The sequence below is a fragment of the Cibotium barometz genome, chromosome 25 (assembly GCF_041138505.1).
Source record: "Cibotium barometz isolate CiBa-2024 chromosome 25, ASM4113850v1, whole genome shotgun sequence".
NCBI classification, from domain to species: Eukaryota; Viridiplantae; Streptophyta; class Polypodiopsida; order Cyatheales; family Cibotiaceae; genus Cibotium; species Cibotium barometz.
This window is the reverse complement of record NC_141070.1, coordinates 35,748,496-35,764,173: the sequence shown is the minus strand read 5'-3', so window position 1 is coordinate 35,764,173 and position 15,678 is coordinate 35,748,496.

The window sequence follows — 15,678 nt, the reverse complement described above, 5'->3', positions numbered from 1 at the left end:
ATACCTAGATTAAAGTATCTTTCTTACAATAATGTCTGCCAATGAAGTGTCTACTAGCTAGCCCTAGTGTGCTTGTTCTAAGATGTATAAGTATTCATTCTCTTTAGGCAACATTTTAGTATGTCATCCTTACCTCTTCTATAAAGGGTTCCAATAATCAATTGGTAAATTTCCTTACTAGATCTTGCCTTAACTTCTTTAATTTTGAAAAACCATTAGCTAGAAAGTTAATGGTTTTCTCACTCCACTCTATTATAGCTTCAACCTTGAACAGTGTAACATCAGGTAGATCATCATCTACTCTAACTAGTGCTTCACCATTAAGTACACAAGATAGATGATCAACCATGATGTTTTTTGCCACGTCTCAAAATCACTGTAAAAGCAAATTTAAGAAGGATCTACAATTTCCTTACTAGATCTCGCCTTAACTTCTTCAATTTTGGAAAACCATTAGCTAGAAAGTTAATGATTTTTTCACTCCACTCTAGTATAGCTTCAACCATGAACAGTGTAGCATCAGGTAGATTATCATCTACTCTAACTAGTGCTTTACCATTAGGTACATAAGATAGATGATCAACCATGATGTTTTTTTCCACATCTCACAACCACTGTAAAATCAAATTTAAGAAGGATCAACAACCACCACTACTAGTGATTCTCCCTATAGGGCATGGTAATCTAGATGGTAATCTAGATGGTCAACATAGAAAACAAATTTATTAGCTAATAGGTAATGTCAAAATTTCTTCATCGCATGAACCATAGCTAGTCCTTCAAATTTCATGGTGGTATAGTTTATCTCAACCTCACACAATTATTTTCGTGAAGACACATCCAATAGTAAAGTTAGAAGCATCTATACATGCACATGGAATATAATATCCCATTTGGCACTTGCAAGATTGGAGAGCTAGCCAAAGCTTGCTTAGCATATCATAGGCATGTTGGCACTCTTCCATCCACTCAAATACAATGACAAACTTATATAGTTGATAAGCAATCTCGGCATAGAAGAGTATAAACTGTTTGTAGTAACCTACATGCGCCATAAACCTTTAGACTTGCTTATAATTTATAGGTGGGGGTAATTTTAAGATAATCTGTATCTTTCTCTCATCCATGGAGATCCCATTTTTTGACACTAAATGACCTAAGATGATTCCATGTCTTACCCAAAGTTGGCACTTTTTGAAAGTTGGCTAAGGTTTGTTTCATCAATGATATCCATTTTATCTTTCTTGCATAAGATGTCATTTTTCTTTCTCTCACAAGAATTCTGCTTGTAGAATCCTTTACTCTCTAGATATCTTTGCATCAATATTCAAAAATAATTCTAATTATTTCTCTAAATTATTTTTAATTAATCTACCTTTAAATTATTAGAAGTATAATGTTAACCCTTCTTATTCTTGTGATAATTTCAATAAATGATTTGCCATCCCACATGGCCAGTTTTGCTTACCAAAAATGGCCTACTTGGAGATCCCATTCTACATACATGGAGTTTAATAGAGCAACCTCAACTATGTACCTATTTAAAATTTGAGAATAGGTCAAGGGTATTTCACCTCATTGATACCTCTAATCATTCGCTTTACCTGATAAAAATGTGTGATGAGCTCCAACTATCCTGAGTGAAATTTTGGAGGGAACTAGCTACTACTACATAGTTCAATTAGTTTTTCACCCAAGTGGTGGGGGAGAAGGGCACTTCTTCTCCAACACTATCCGGAGGGTTCATGGGTGTTGCACCTAACAAGGCAATAGCAGCAAAAGGACCAGTGGTGGCAGCAGCAGTAGGCAGGGGCAAAGCATAACCCACGACACACGATGTGGGCACCACCTCGGTAGCACATGTGTGAAGGTGGTAGACTGTAATCACCATGGAGCCGTTGCCAAGATCAAGAAGGCACTATTTAAAAAGGGTGACCAACTATTGTAGAAACAGAAGATGCTCGGTGTGTAGAAGAATGCTAATAGTAGTGTGAGCCAACTTAGCATGATGAAGTGTAGTTTTGTAAAACCTTCATTGTTATTGCATGAAGCTTGTAGCATGTAGAATTTGGCAACTGTTTATCTAAGTTGGGTACCAATTCTTCTGTGTCACTATGTAATCTATCTTAAATAGTGTAAGAGAGAGAGAGAGTGTGTGCGAGTGTGATGTAGAATAATATGAGTTGGGAAACACTATGCATGAGCCTATCTAGTTGACCAGAGTCTCTAATGTTCCTCATGACCACATAAGGGTTGGTGATTTGAATCCAGAATTTCTAGCGAGAGTCTACTCATCTCCCACCATGGCATTGCCTGACTAGTCTGATACATCAGATTGATGTCCTACCATTCCACTATTAGGAAAAATAGCAAGAAACACCCAACGATCTTGCTAGGGAACAAAACCTCTACTAGGAACATGCTCTACTAGGAACATGCTCTACTAGTAAGTAGGTAGCATTCTACACTAGTAAGCAAGGGAGAGTGAAATCCACTTCAAGCAAAACCACGGTGAAACCACAGTAGTATGAAAGATTTTTTTTTGGAAAAATCAACATGAAGAGCTTTTCACCATAATACCCAACCAGATTCAAGCATGTTTCACACATGTTCATGAATTTAAAGAGGGTAAAAAGTAATGTCTACCAAGAGACCCTCGAGGAAGCTCACAATAAGGAGTACTTCGCACCATCATAACTAAGAAGACAGTGCGGAAACATCTGCTAACCCGCACGAGCAAGAAGTAGCATCAAAATTTAGGTACAACTTGGACCAAGAAAAGGAGTGCCAAGAACAAGAAGCAGTGCACAATCCAGGTCCAAAAGATTTGGAAAGGGTGGAGCAACCAAACCAAGAATAACAACTTAAAGGAAACCCCTGAAAACAGTTCAAGGGAGCCATGGCATCATTAGCCAGAAATTTCTTCCTATTCTCATGTGATAAAGGGGAAGATGCAGACCTGCATGTGAGGTGGTTTGAGCAATACTGGAAAGTGGCCAGACCCCGGGATTCAAAAGAACTAGAGCTGAGTGAAATCTACAGAGATGCCTTCATGAATACCTTCAAGGACAAAGCCACGGAGTGGGTGTCAAGATATCAGGACAACCATTTCCAGACCTATGAAGAAGTCATGATTGCCTTCCTAGGGAGATTTCACAAGATAAATTCTGCAAATCAACTTTGTGATCAAATGAGAGAGCTCTGACAAGAGGACATGGATGTGGAAGCTTATGCAACAAAATTGTTAAGCTTGAGGTAGAGAGTGGCAGAACAAACCCGACCCTTGATACAAATAGTTGTCGATTGGTTTGTCCAAGGGCTCAAGCCAGACATCCACACAGGAGTTAGCACAAAGCAAGCGAAAACTGATGAAGAATTTGAGGAATTAGTGGAGCTAGCCAAAAGGGTGGAAAAAAGAAGTCGGGAAAGGAGACCAAAAAGGAAGCCCAGGAAGATTATCACCATTGAAGAATATGACTCGCGTGACTCCTCACATGACACTTTAGTGGGCAAAAGAAAGACCAAAAGAAGAAATCTGGGAAGGTGCCAGCAAGTTCTGGAGAATTGATGCAGCAGATAAAGCAGCTAGTGTGTAAGAAATGAAAAAGTGCAAAGGCACAGATTTCTTGAAGAATGTGTTCTATTCCCAATGCAAGCAAGAAGGTCACCTCAAAGAGGAATGCACTATGCTTCTACCTTGCTCTATTTGTAACATGTACAACCACAATACATGGAATTGTAAATATAACATGAAGAATAGAGCTCCTATGTTGAACAACATAGAGGGAGTGGAAAGAAGACCCCCTGGAATGGGAAGGTATGGGAATAGAGGTCGCGAAAATTTTTTCAAGAGAAGAGGTCAAGGACGTTCCGAAGGAACCACCAACTTCACATGCTACTATTGTCATCAACAGCCCGGACATACCAAAGCAGAATGTGCCATAAAGAAAAGACATCATGAAGAAAGACAAGCAGAATTGATACAGCTCAAGGAGAATCTGCCAAGTGCCAACATGATGCAAGCAGAGGACGCACAGTTAGAAATTCATGATATCCTAGCAGTAAGAAGGGCTAAGGCAAGTGAATCAGGAGTGGTGATAACACCACTTGGTGATCAAGGCTCACCCAAAGGCTACAAAAAGGTAGCTGTGGACTGGGAACAATAGCAGAAGGTAAGGATTTAAATGGCCAGGGAAATAGAAAGAACGCAAGGTAAGAAAAAAGAGGATGACTCAAGAGAAGTCACTAAAAATTTTCTGGAGGCAAGTGGAAGCAAGCACATGGAGCACTTCGTCCAAGGAATGCCTAGAAGAAAACTAGAAAAATGCTAACTGGTTGCAAACAAATGTGATGTCAATGCTACTGGATAGATAGGTTTACTGAAACAAGTATTGGATTTATGTCCAAGGTTCAAAGCCAAAATTCTGATGGCAAGCATTAAAGGGCTGAGTAAAGAACTAAAGCACATGGTAGAGGAAGAAACCCTAGAATGTGGAAATATGCAAGAAGAAGAACCACCACCATCCAGAGATGATGAAGTGGCCAAAGTCACAATTCAACTCAACAATGTTCTCATTAATGGTGCAATGCTAGATGGAGGGTCCGAAGTGAATGTTGTCACTGAAGAAACTGCATTAGGATTGGGCCTCAAGTGGGAGCCCATCCAGTTCAACATAAGAATGGCTGACAACAAGGTGGTGGTACTAAAAGGAATCATCAAAAATGTCTCAATGGGATCAAACAAGTTGACTTCAAGATCCACTTAGTAGTTATCACCACAAAAAACAACACCAGGTGTTACTAGGTATTATTAGGAAGGCCTTGACTAAGATATGAAAAGGTAAAACATGACTGGGGCAAGAACAGAATCACCATCAGAAGGGGAAAGAGGAAGGTACATGTGGATCTCACTAATGCAAAGAAACTAGTGAAACCTGCTCAAGCTAGTCCATGCCAAAACTTTCAACATGTAAGGCCTCAAGTGGGAACCCATCCAATTCAACATAAGAATGGCTGACAATAGGGTGGTTGATACCAAAAGGAATCATCAAAAATGTCTCAATGAGGATCATATAGGTTGACTTTAAGGTCAACTTAGTAGTTATCACCACAGAACACCACAGTCGAGTCTTACTAGGTATTATTAGGAAGGCCCTAGATAAGACATGGAAAGGTAAAATAGGACTGGGATAGGAACAAAATCAGAAGGGAAAAATGGAAGGTACATGTGGATCTCACTGATGCAAAGAAACCAGTGAAACCTACTCACACAGAGGCCAGTCCATGCCAAAATTTTCAACATGTCAAAAGGCTTTGATGACGATGAAGAGACCAAAATACTTAGTGAACATCCAGATCTGGTACCCTTGTACATGATAAATGTGGGGGAAGCAATAAGGCATCATGCATAAATGAAGGGCAAAAATGCGGAAGTGGTAGATGATCAAATATAGAATGCAGAAGAAGATTCCGAGAAAATAGAAAAATAAAAACTAAGCAAAACATTTCAAAAGAAGGCCTCAGAAGAAATTAAGTGGGCCTGGAATCTAGAGCAAGCAGAAGAGATCCAAGAAACCCGGGAATGGGTGCAAAAGCAAAAGGAGAACCAGAAAAACAATGCTACAAAAATCAACCAAGACAAGTAACAGGAGGTCAATCTAGGGGAAGAAAAAGATGAAAAGCATGTGAAAATCGGTCTTGAGCTAGAGGAAGAGCTCAAAAAAGAGCTGGTATCCTTACTTAAGGAATACCAATACGTCCAACTCTATAAAAGAAGCATAGACAAGATACTACGTAGATGTGTTCTGGACCATGAGCAGTAAGCAGTGTTAAGAGAAGCACATTGCGGCATCACCAAAGGGCACATGGGTGGTGAAATAACAAGTAGGCCTGTGGTGGCCGACTTTGTGCCTATATAGCCGACAAAACAAGGTGCCAGATACAATAATCGTATCACCAGAAGTCAAATCATGAACAGTACATCTGTCATCCACAAATTTGACTACAAGTCCAAGTCTAGCAAGCGCAGAGACAGACAATAGATTCTTCTTTATCCCTGGCACATACAAAGCATCTGAAAGTGTGAAAGCACTGCCATTTGCAGCCGTAAGCATAATTTTACCAACGCCCTTCACTGGGTAAGAAGCATTATTGGCACATGTGACAATATTCCCATTAGGGACAGCCTCAAGAGAAGTGAACATATCACGATGCGAGGTAATGTGCTTTGTAGCACCACTGTCAAAATACCAAATATGAGAGTCAACAGAAATAGAAGCATCCGCTATTGTGGCTGCATTTGACTCTTTCTTCTTTGCCTCTTTAGCCTTTAGCTTAGGGCAATTCTTAATGACATGATCATTTGCCTTATAGTAGTTGCACCTAGTCTTTTTCTTGCCTTTATCAAGAGCCTTCTCAGACTTATTGTTGCTACCTGTGGAAGGAGAAGAAGTTGCAGACCTACTAATAGGAGAAGAAACAGTGGAAGGGACTACCTTACCACTTCTTCTCTGCTTCTGCTGGGTAGCAATAAATGCTTGATCAACTGCACGCTGCCTGGCCCTGTTTTGCTTGGACTGCGCTTCTTGCAAGAGCTTGTTGACTAAAGTATCATACTTGACAGCATCAGGTCTGTCCTCAGTAAGAAGTCTCCACGTGGAAGCAAAAGTCTGATATGTCTCAAGTAAAGCATCAAGAACAATCTGCACAAGAGAATGATCAGGAATAATCTCACCTGCAGAAATCAACTGTTCTTTGAGATCTTTAATCTTAGCAAGAAAAACATTCATGTCATCATCTTCCTGCATAATCTTCAATTCTAGCTCTTTACGCAGGTAAGCGATTTTTGCCTCGTTACGACTTGCATACAAACTAGCTAGAATATCCCAAGCCTGTTTTGCTGTTTTAGCTGAACGAATATGTGGGGTGATGTTACGTTTGACAGAAAGTGCAATCAAGGTATGAGCCTGTGCATCTTTACCATCCCAATGAGCTTGTTCAGCAGTGGGTAAAACAGCAGCAACAGTAGAGCTGCTAGAACCTGCAACATCCTCAACAGATCCTACATCCACAGAACCTGGATGTACATCCATACCCTCCACAATGTTCCACACTCCTTTTGCAACCAAAACATGCTGCATCATGTATGCCCAAAGTGGGTAGTTGCTGTCTCCATCCAATTTGTCATCAGCAGATAACATGCAAAATACATCATTGATGTTATCAGCCATGGCCACTAACTGAAACTGATGCAAAAGCTACTTGTAATGAAGCAAAGACTGAACAGAAAACAACTCGTGCTATGTAGCACGGTCCACAATAGAGTACGTATGCCTGTTTTGCAGAAAACTGCACTGTCGAAATTTCTGCAGAAAATGACGAAAACACCTGTGCAGAACTTGAAATGCAAAAATGGAGCTCAAAACGACCTCAGATGCAATTTTTGAGAACGCACAGCCTTACAGGCTAGTTTGCAGAGTATAGGGACCTGCAAAAGCGCTCATGAAAGCTCACCTTAATCGGAGAACGTGAGTCGGAGGGTGCTGGTGGCGTAGCCCTGAGAGCCGATGCCTGCTCTGATACCAATTGTTGGAATTAGGGTTGCAGGAAAGCACACAAATCTTGGAGAAGAAGAAGCAAGAATGCACACAACACAAAGTGTATTAGATTGTGTCAATGTACAAAAGATAAGTTAGCCCTAGAATGATGGGCGTATATACAAGCCGAGGGAAAAAACCTCCTAAAGAGGGAAAAAGTGCCCCGGCGGTCCTAAGTGTGTTCACACACATCACTGCCTATGTATATGGCAACAAATAAGAGCTTATGTGTTCTAGCAACCCCAATGGTAACTAACCAGCAGTCTTACCTACCACCTCGACAAGATGGAAACCCAAGCAACACTAAGCAAGTCACTCAACCACTCGTGCATTCAGCACCTACACAAGATCTTATGTGTTTAAGCAACCCCAATGGTAACTAACCAGCAGTCTTACCTACCACCTCGACAACATTTGAGCCAAAAATTGTCGTACCTACCACCTCGACAAGATGGAAACCCAAGCAACACTAAGAAAGTCACTCAACCACTCGTGTATTCAACACCTACACAAGAGCTTATGTGTTCAAGTAACCCCAATGGTAACTAACCAGCAGTCTTACCTACCACCTCGATAACATTTGAGCCAAAAATTCAAGAATCAATTCCCACATCTGCACGAAAACTTATGAGCGAATCAAAGACAAACTCACAATGCTCTTTTCACCCCTCTAGATGTGAAGTGTAAGTGCAAAAGCTATGCGGCAAACATAAGAACCTATCCTCTCAAAAAGGAGAGGAGCCACAAGAACTTGTTGCTTGCAAGGTGGTAACCCAAAAAAAAAAAAACACAAACACAAGGGAGTCACACATATCAGAAGGAACTCCCACAACGATCGTTAATATAGCCAATACAATTTTGTTAAGCTTATAGCTTACTATTCATTTGGCTAAGTTAATGTAGCAGTTGCTCCATGAGTACATATCCATACTCATGCACTGGAGGACATTTGCACCAACGCCTCACCATCAACAACTTTCCAAGTACATTTGTGGATGGGGGAGCCATCGTGGGAGTGAAAGCCTGGTCAATGGTACAACCCATTGTCTGGAATTTTTCTTCAAAATACAAACCTCTCCAAACGACACTATCATCTTCACAAATCAATGATCTCCAATCCTTAGTGAAGATATCTATATTAGCCTCGCAAGTCAACGTAATTCTTTCAATCCTCACCAACAAGTGGCTACTTCAACACATAGCAGTTCAATAAGAGCCTATATGACTTAAGTCTTGTACTTCATGTATATTTGCTCCATAAGAGCACCTAAATATATATAAAAACATAAAAAGCACATGGAAAGAAGCATGTAGGAATAGACCCTACTCAACAACATTTGACAAGAATCCTACCACACAAAGGGATATCATCGAAAGCTAATTTCTTCAAATAATGAATGTCTCTTCAATTAATCAAATGAGGAACTGAGAAACATAATCTCATTCTGATGATTATGTCTACATTCCTCCGTATCCTTCCTTTTCTTCTTTCTCATCATTAACATCTCTTAGCTTCCCCACCAACACAAATCACATATAACCTAGCTTATGATTGCCAAAAACAAAGTGAGCCGAAAAAAAAACCATGCTCACAAAAATATAAAAAATGTAATCATTCACAAAAACCCCACCTCCCAAACCTATTAGGAATTCCCAATAAACCACTAACCTTTTCATTTACTAACAATAGAGTCTTGCTCATACTAATCTCTCTCTCTAATGCATGCTAGTATGTGTGTGTGAGGTGAGAGGAGGGACGGGTACTCGTAGTGCAACACGGCGATGTGACAAAACGGGCGTGGTGGAATTTCTTCTCAAGGAGTTGTAGAGCTTGGAGACCTCAAGGGTTACGAGCTCGGCTATTGGAAAGATCCTCATGACAGTTCAGTTCACCAGGTAATCTCTTTTTGGATATGTTTCAAGGGGGGTTAGGGTGAGCCATAACAATTGCATCCCAAAAGAAGGCCTCCTTCTTGAGTTTGTCAATGAGGGGCGCTACCACTTGTGCATACCTCTCAATGAATCCTTTATAGAAAGAAGTTAAACCCAATAATCCTTTTAATTGAGTAGTACTTTCAGGTTTTGGCCAATTTCTCACACATTCCACCTTCTTGGTATCAACCTTCATTCTATCTTTGCTCACGATGTGCCCAAGGTGTTCCACATCAATAGCCCATCAAAGTGCTTTTGCTTTTCTTTGCATGTAACTGGTTGGCTCTTAATGCAACACTTCTTTTACATATTGCTAGTGAGCATCCATGTTCTTAGTATACACTAAGAGATAATCAAAGAATACAAATACCAATTTAAACAAGTATGGTTGTAGTACCTTGTTCAGCAACACTTGAAATGTAGCAGGTGAATTGCAAGCGGCTTCACCACATACTTTTGGTCCTAAATGTAGTTTTGTACTCATCACCCTCTATGCGAATTTGATGATACCCTGATCTCAAATCAATCTTAATAAAAATAATGGCACCTTTGAGCTCATCAAGTAGAGCATCAATCTTGGTAAACACACTTACACCTTTGAGCTCATCAAGTAGATCATAAATCCTAGGTATTGGGTACCTATTCTTAATTGTGATCTTGTTGAGATCCCTATAGTCAATGCACATCTAAAGAGATCCATCTTGCTTCTTCACCAACAAGATGGGTGAAGCAAATGCTGATTGACTAGACTCAACCCATCTTGTTTCTATGAGCTCCTTAACTTACTTTGCTACTTTATTTGTCTCTACTTTAGAAAGGTGACACGGAGGTTTGTTCACTAGTTTTGCATTCGGCTCAAGCTCCACACACCATGATCTACATCTCTCCTTGGTAGCAAACATTTAGGCATGTCGAATACATCCTTCTACTCTTCAAGAAACTTTTTCATGCCATCATGATTCACTGTTTTGGCCCTCATTTTTAGCACTAGCACAAAGCTATAATGCATATATATAGATAGCTCTGTTTCTTGAGCTCACGCTTGAGCTGAGCGGCATTAATCAATAGAAGCTTTTGCACACAAGGTGACCATTTCCATGTGAATATAGCTCATAAAACTTTTCTAATAATCCATGACAATCGGCCCAATTGATGCAAGCCAATCACAACCCAACACCACATCGACTGGTCCCAACTCAAGCACTCTCAAATCCACCATGCAAGTGTAGTCCTTTGAGAGCATAAGCTTTACATTTGGGCAAACCATATTGCATTCCAAACGATCATCATTAGCCACTTACACTTGTGACACTCAAGGTAGGCTAATTGTTAGAAACACATGGATCTAAGTATGGCTATGGTGGCTTAAAGATAATCACAACCATAATGATGAGATTAATTCCTTGATTAAAATTTAATTAAGCTAGTGACTAAGCACTATAATGGGACCATAAGATAAACACAAAACCACACATAATCTCACATTAATCACACACTTAAATGAGCCAAGAGTACATCATTTTATAGCTCTCATGGAGCTCCTAAATCACACTAGGTGTGCTACCTTGTGCCAACCATTCCATAAATGCTCACACTACATGTGTCTCCTTGCACTTTCCATGTGCTACCTCTTTGACCTTAACTTCAGCTTTTACATTAATCCATTCACTTCCCCTAATAACCTTATCTTTCATCCATTCCAATTTCATATCATCCTAGGATCCATCTACCTTACTCCCACATACATGTGCCCCATACATGACATGACATGAAACACCCCCCCTTGGTGCCCAAGGGGATCTTATCCCAAGAAGGTAATGTGACATACATAGACATGAAATCCCCCCCCCCTTAATGGTGGAGACACACACATATATCACTTAGCCTATATCATTGGTGGCTAGAGGTGATTACATCATCATGAACATACATCGGCATAACTACCCATTTCCAGCTTGTCTCACTCACACTGAGCTTAGAGGTTGGTATACATCAACCATACATTGTCATACAACTATATCATGGCACCAACATCATAAAAATCATGGACATTAACATAGACATCATCACGTCCACACACATATGGGCACATGTTGACCAAGGGTTGCACATAAGACATTAACATAGACATTATCACATCCACACACATATGGGCACATGTTGACCAAGGGTTGCACATAAGACATTAACATAGACATTATCACATCCACACACATATGGGCACATGTTGACCAAGGGTTGCACATAAGACATGACATGAAACATCATCACATACATGATCATACCTAGAAAAGGTGTTCTTATGGGGCATCCTCATGAGTTGCTTCCATCATCAAGTTACTTTTTTGCTTCTCCTTTGACCAACATTTCTTCTGAAGGTGGCCTTCATTTGTTGGGCTCTTTGACTTGTTCTCCACCTTGGACTCAGAGGCTTTTAGTTTTTTCCTTTTACCTCTGGAAGACTTAGTGGCTCTTGCCCATTCGAGATCTTTTTGTTCACTCTCACATACTCGCACTCATTCCACACGTGCTCATTTGGCCATGGAATTACCACACTTTTTGACTCGTGGTTGATTCTGTGCTTGCTCATATTGCATAATTTATAAAGGTTATACAAACTTTTGATATTTTGTCAATGTTAATGATTGTTGTCTCACCCTAACTCTCCTTTGAAACACATCTAACAAGAGATTACTTGGTGAACCGCAACTATCGTGAGGATATTTCCAATGGCTAAGCTCGTAACCCTCGAGTCCTCCAAGTTCTACAACTCCTTGAGAAGCAATTCCACTATGCCTCCCGCGAGCATTGTCACACCACCGTCGCAATTGCACTACGTGTACTCGTCCCTCCTCTCATCTCACATCACTCACACACACTCACTAGCATGCATTAGAGAGAGAGATTAGCAAGATCAAGACTCTATTGCACAATGGGAGAGTCCTTGTATTATGAGAGATATTCACTTATATACATGGCCATAAGTGTTCACACTCAATTAAACTATGGCCGGTCGGGCACTTTAGGCTCATAAGAGGCCTAATGCTATTACAATGACTACTCTCATAATATATCCATAAAGTACATCACTTGAGAGTTCATCCTAACTCACTACCACACGCTATTGAATTGGGAATTGCCATAGATATTCCATCAGACCATTACGGGCACCCGTCCAAGTTGTAGATTTGGACACCATTGCTTCATATCTTGAATGTATGACCTTTTGGTGTATCTACCTTAACTCCTTGATATAAGATAATGGTAGTAGCTCTAATTAACCCTAAGAATGGGTTAACAATGATGCACAAGATTCAGAATGATGTCCTTGACTCCTTTATATAAGAAAATGGTAGTAGCTCTTGTTAACCCTAAGAATGGGTTAACAATGATGCACACGATTCAGAACATGCTGATGATGTCCTTGTCAAAGACATGTAAATGGACCCCATGATAGCCATGTATATTAGGATTTTATTTCCCATGTGGACAAGGCCCTTTTTAAAGCCCTTTCACACTTTCCCATGATAGCCATGTATATTAGGATTTTATTTCCCATGTGGACCTTTTTAAAGCCCTTTCACACTTTCCCTTAGTGTTTATTTTCAAGAATGAAAGAGGAGAGAAAGAACTGCCTTTTATTGGTGGTGCTCAATGGCCTGTAAATCTATGGTAACATGTGTATCTGCGTTGAGATTTGTGCACGGCTACCCACGCAATGGTGCTAATGGTGCACGGCTACCCACGCAATGGTGCTAATGTGATGCTTGCTTTTGTGATGATGCCGTTTTTGCTGTGCTATAGATTTAATGAGGGATACCTCTCTCTCTCTCTCTCTCTCTCTCTCTCTCTCTCTCTCTCTCTCTCTCTCTCTCTCAATTTGCTGTTAACTCAGCTCTACCAACAAGGAGGATGCGTTGAATGCCACTCTATTCTGACTCTGCACTTTTCTACCCAAGCTCCTATTGTTAGCTGCATGATATGCTTGATATGCACGATGTTGCCTAAGATATGCTTCTTGTTTTCTCGTCTAATGGTGGGCACCTTGTTGTTGGTCTATTTCTTGTGTCTTGCACATTGCAGATAATGCGGCCAGCACAACATAAGGACACCATACCAATGATCTTGTTGCTACTATGATGCCAATATAAAAAATGCGATGTCTATAGAGCTTGTTATACTGAGATGAAGACTATGTCACGAACTGCACGATAACTCCTCTTCTTTCTCTCTAAATACAAGAAGGAAGTTAATGAAATGGAGGCTTAATCACATGCTAACTAAGACTTTAATGATAAGAGAAATCCTAATCTTATCCTCCTAACCATAGCTTATGGACCACCATGGCTATGATACCATGTTAGGAAACATATGGATCTAAGCATGGCTATGGTGGCTCAAAGATAATCATAGACATAATAATGAGATTAACACCTTGATTAAAATGTAATTAACCTAGTGACTAAGCACTATACTGGGAGCATAAGATAGACACAAAAGCACACATAATCTCACATTAATCACACACTCAAATGAGCCAAGAATATATCATTTTATAGCTCTCATGAAGCTCCCAAATGTGCTACTTTGTGCCATCCATGTGTCCATAAATTCTCATACTACATGTGCCTCTTTGCACTTTCCATGTGCTACCTCTTTGACCTTTGACTTCACCCTTTACATTCATCCATTCATCCATTCACATCCCCTAATAACCTTAGCTTTCACCCATTCCAGTTTCATATCATCCTAGGCTCCATCTACCTTACTCTCACATACATGTGCCCCATACATAACATGACGGGCACCATATTTCAACACTAATGGGTTGCATTCTCAACTTTTGCAAGAACTTTTAATTCAAAAAACTACGCAAGCTTCCACAATCAACAACTATATATGCCACTCTTCCATCAATGCTTCCCTTGAGATGCATAGTTTTATCACTTTTGTATCCCGCAAATGCTTCATAGGATAAGGCACATAACTTGGCATCTTCATACACATAGTTGGATATCCATCATCATAATCCGATTTTTTGTTGCATTTACCACTTGGATCAAAAGGAAATCTTCCTCCACCATCTCATAGCAATTATCAAAGATTTTAGCATCTTCTTCCACACATTCATGATTGGCTTCTGTGAGGATCAGGATCAATGACATTTCCTTTGCCTTGCAAACCTTGAAGTGCTCCTTATTCCACTTCTTGCCACATTCATAGCATAGGCCCTTGCTCTTTAAGTCATGGATCTTGTCTTCCTGAAGTACAATGCTCTTGTTAACCACATTTGAAAACTTGTGATCACCATGATTTGACTTTTGGGTAGTGCCACTAAATCTGAAATTTCCTTTGTCACCCTTACTATACGTTGTAGGGTGCTTAAGAATAGGATTATTTACATGAAAACCACTTTCCCAAGAGAGTAGATGATGAATCCCCTTTGATTGAGGCTTTGGGAACATAGAAGTGGTATACTTGTTCTCATAAATCTCGGCCAACATCATAGCTTCACTCAAGCTTTAGGGTCATTGAGCTTTGACATCCACCCTTATGTCCCTTCATAGCCCTTTGACAGAGTTCATCATCTTTGTTGTTTCATTGATGCCTTCCACCTCCAAAGATAGCTTAAAAAATTATTGTGAGTACTCTCTCACACTCTCATAAAGTTGTTCCAAATTGTACCATTGAGGAAGTAGATTCTCCTTTTAAAGCTTTGAGGTGAATGTGTTGCACATTTTCTCCTTGAAGACATCCCATGAACTGATCACGTAGTTGTTGGTGCTAAGATGTCACAACCCTAGTGTTAGCATAACCCCCAAGATGCAAAATGGCATACCACACCTTGGCCCTCTCTATACGGGGGTTAAGTTTAAAGTACAAGTCCATCTTGTTTCAAACTCCTCGTTTGTATTGCCTTCACCATTGAACTTGGGCAATACTAACTTGTCTTTGATGCCCTTAAACTCATCTTCATGGTCTCAGGTAGGAGCATTGTGCATCCTTGGATGTTGGTCTACCATTAAGCCTTTCTCCCAAGAATTATCTATTGGCTCAATCACTACACCCTCCCTTTGTTCCTTATTTACGAAGCACCACTTGGAGGGAATGTAAGCGAGAGATTCTCCTTGTTTGCAAACCTTACTTGGGA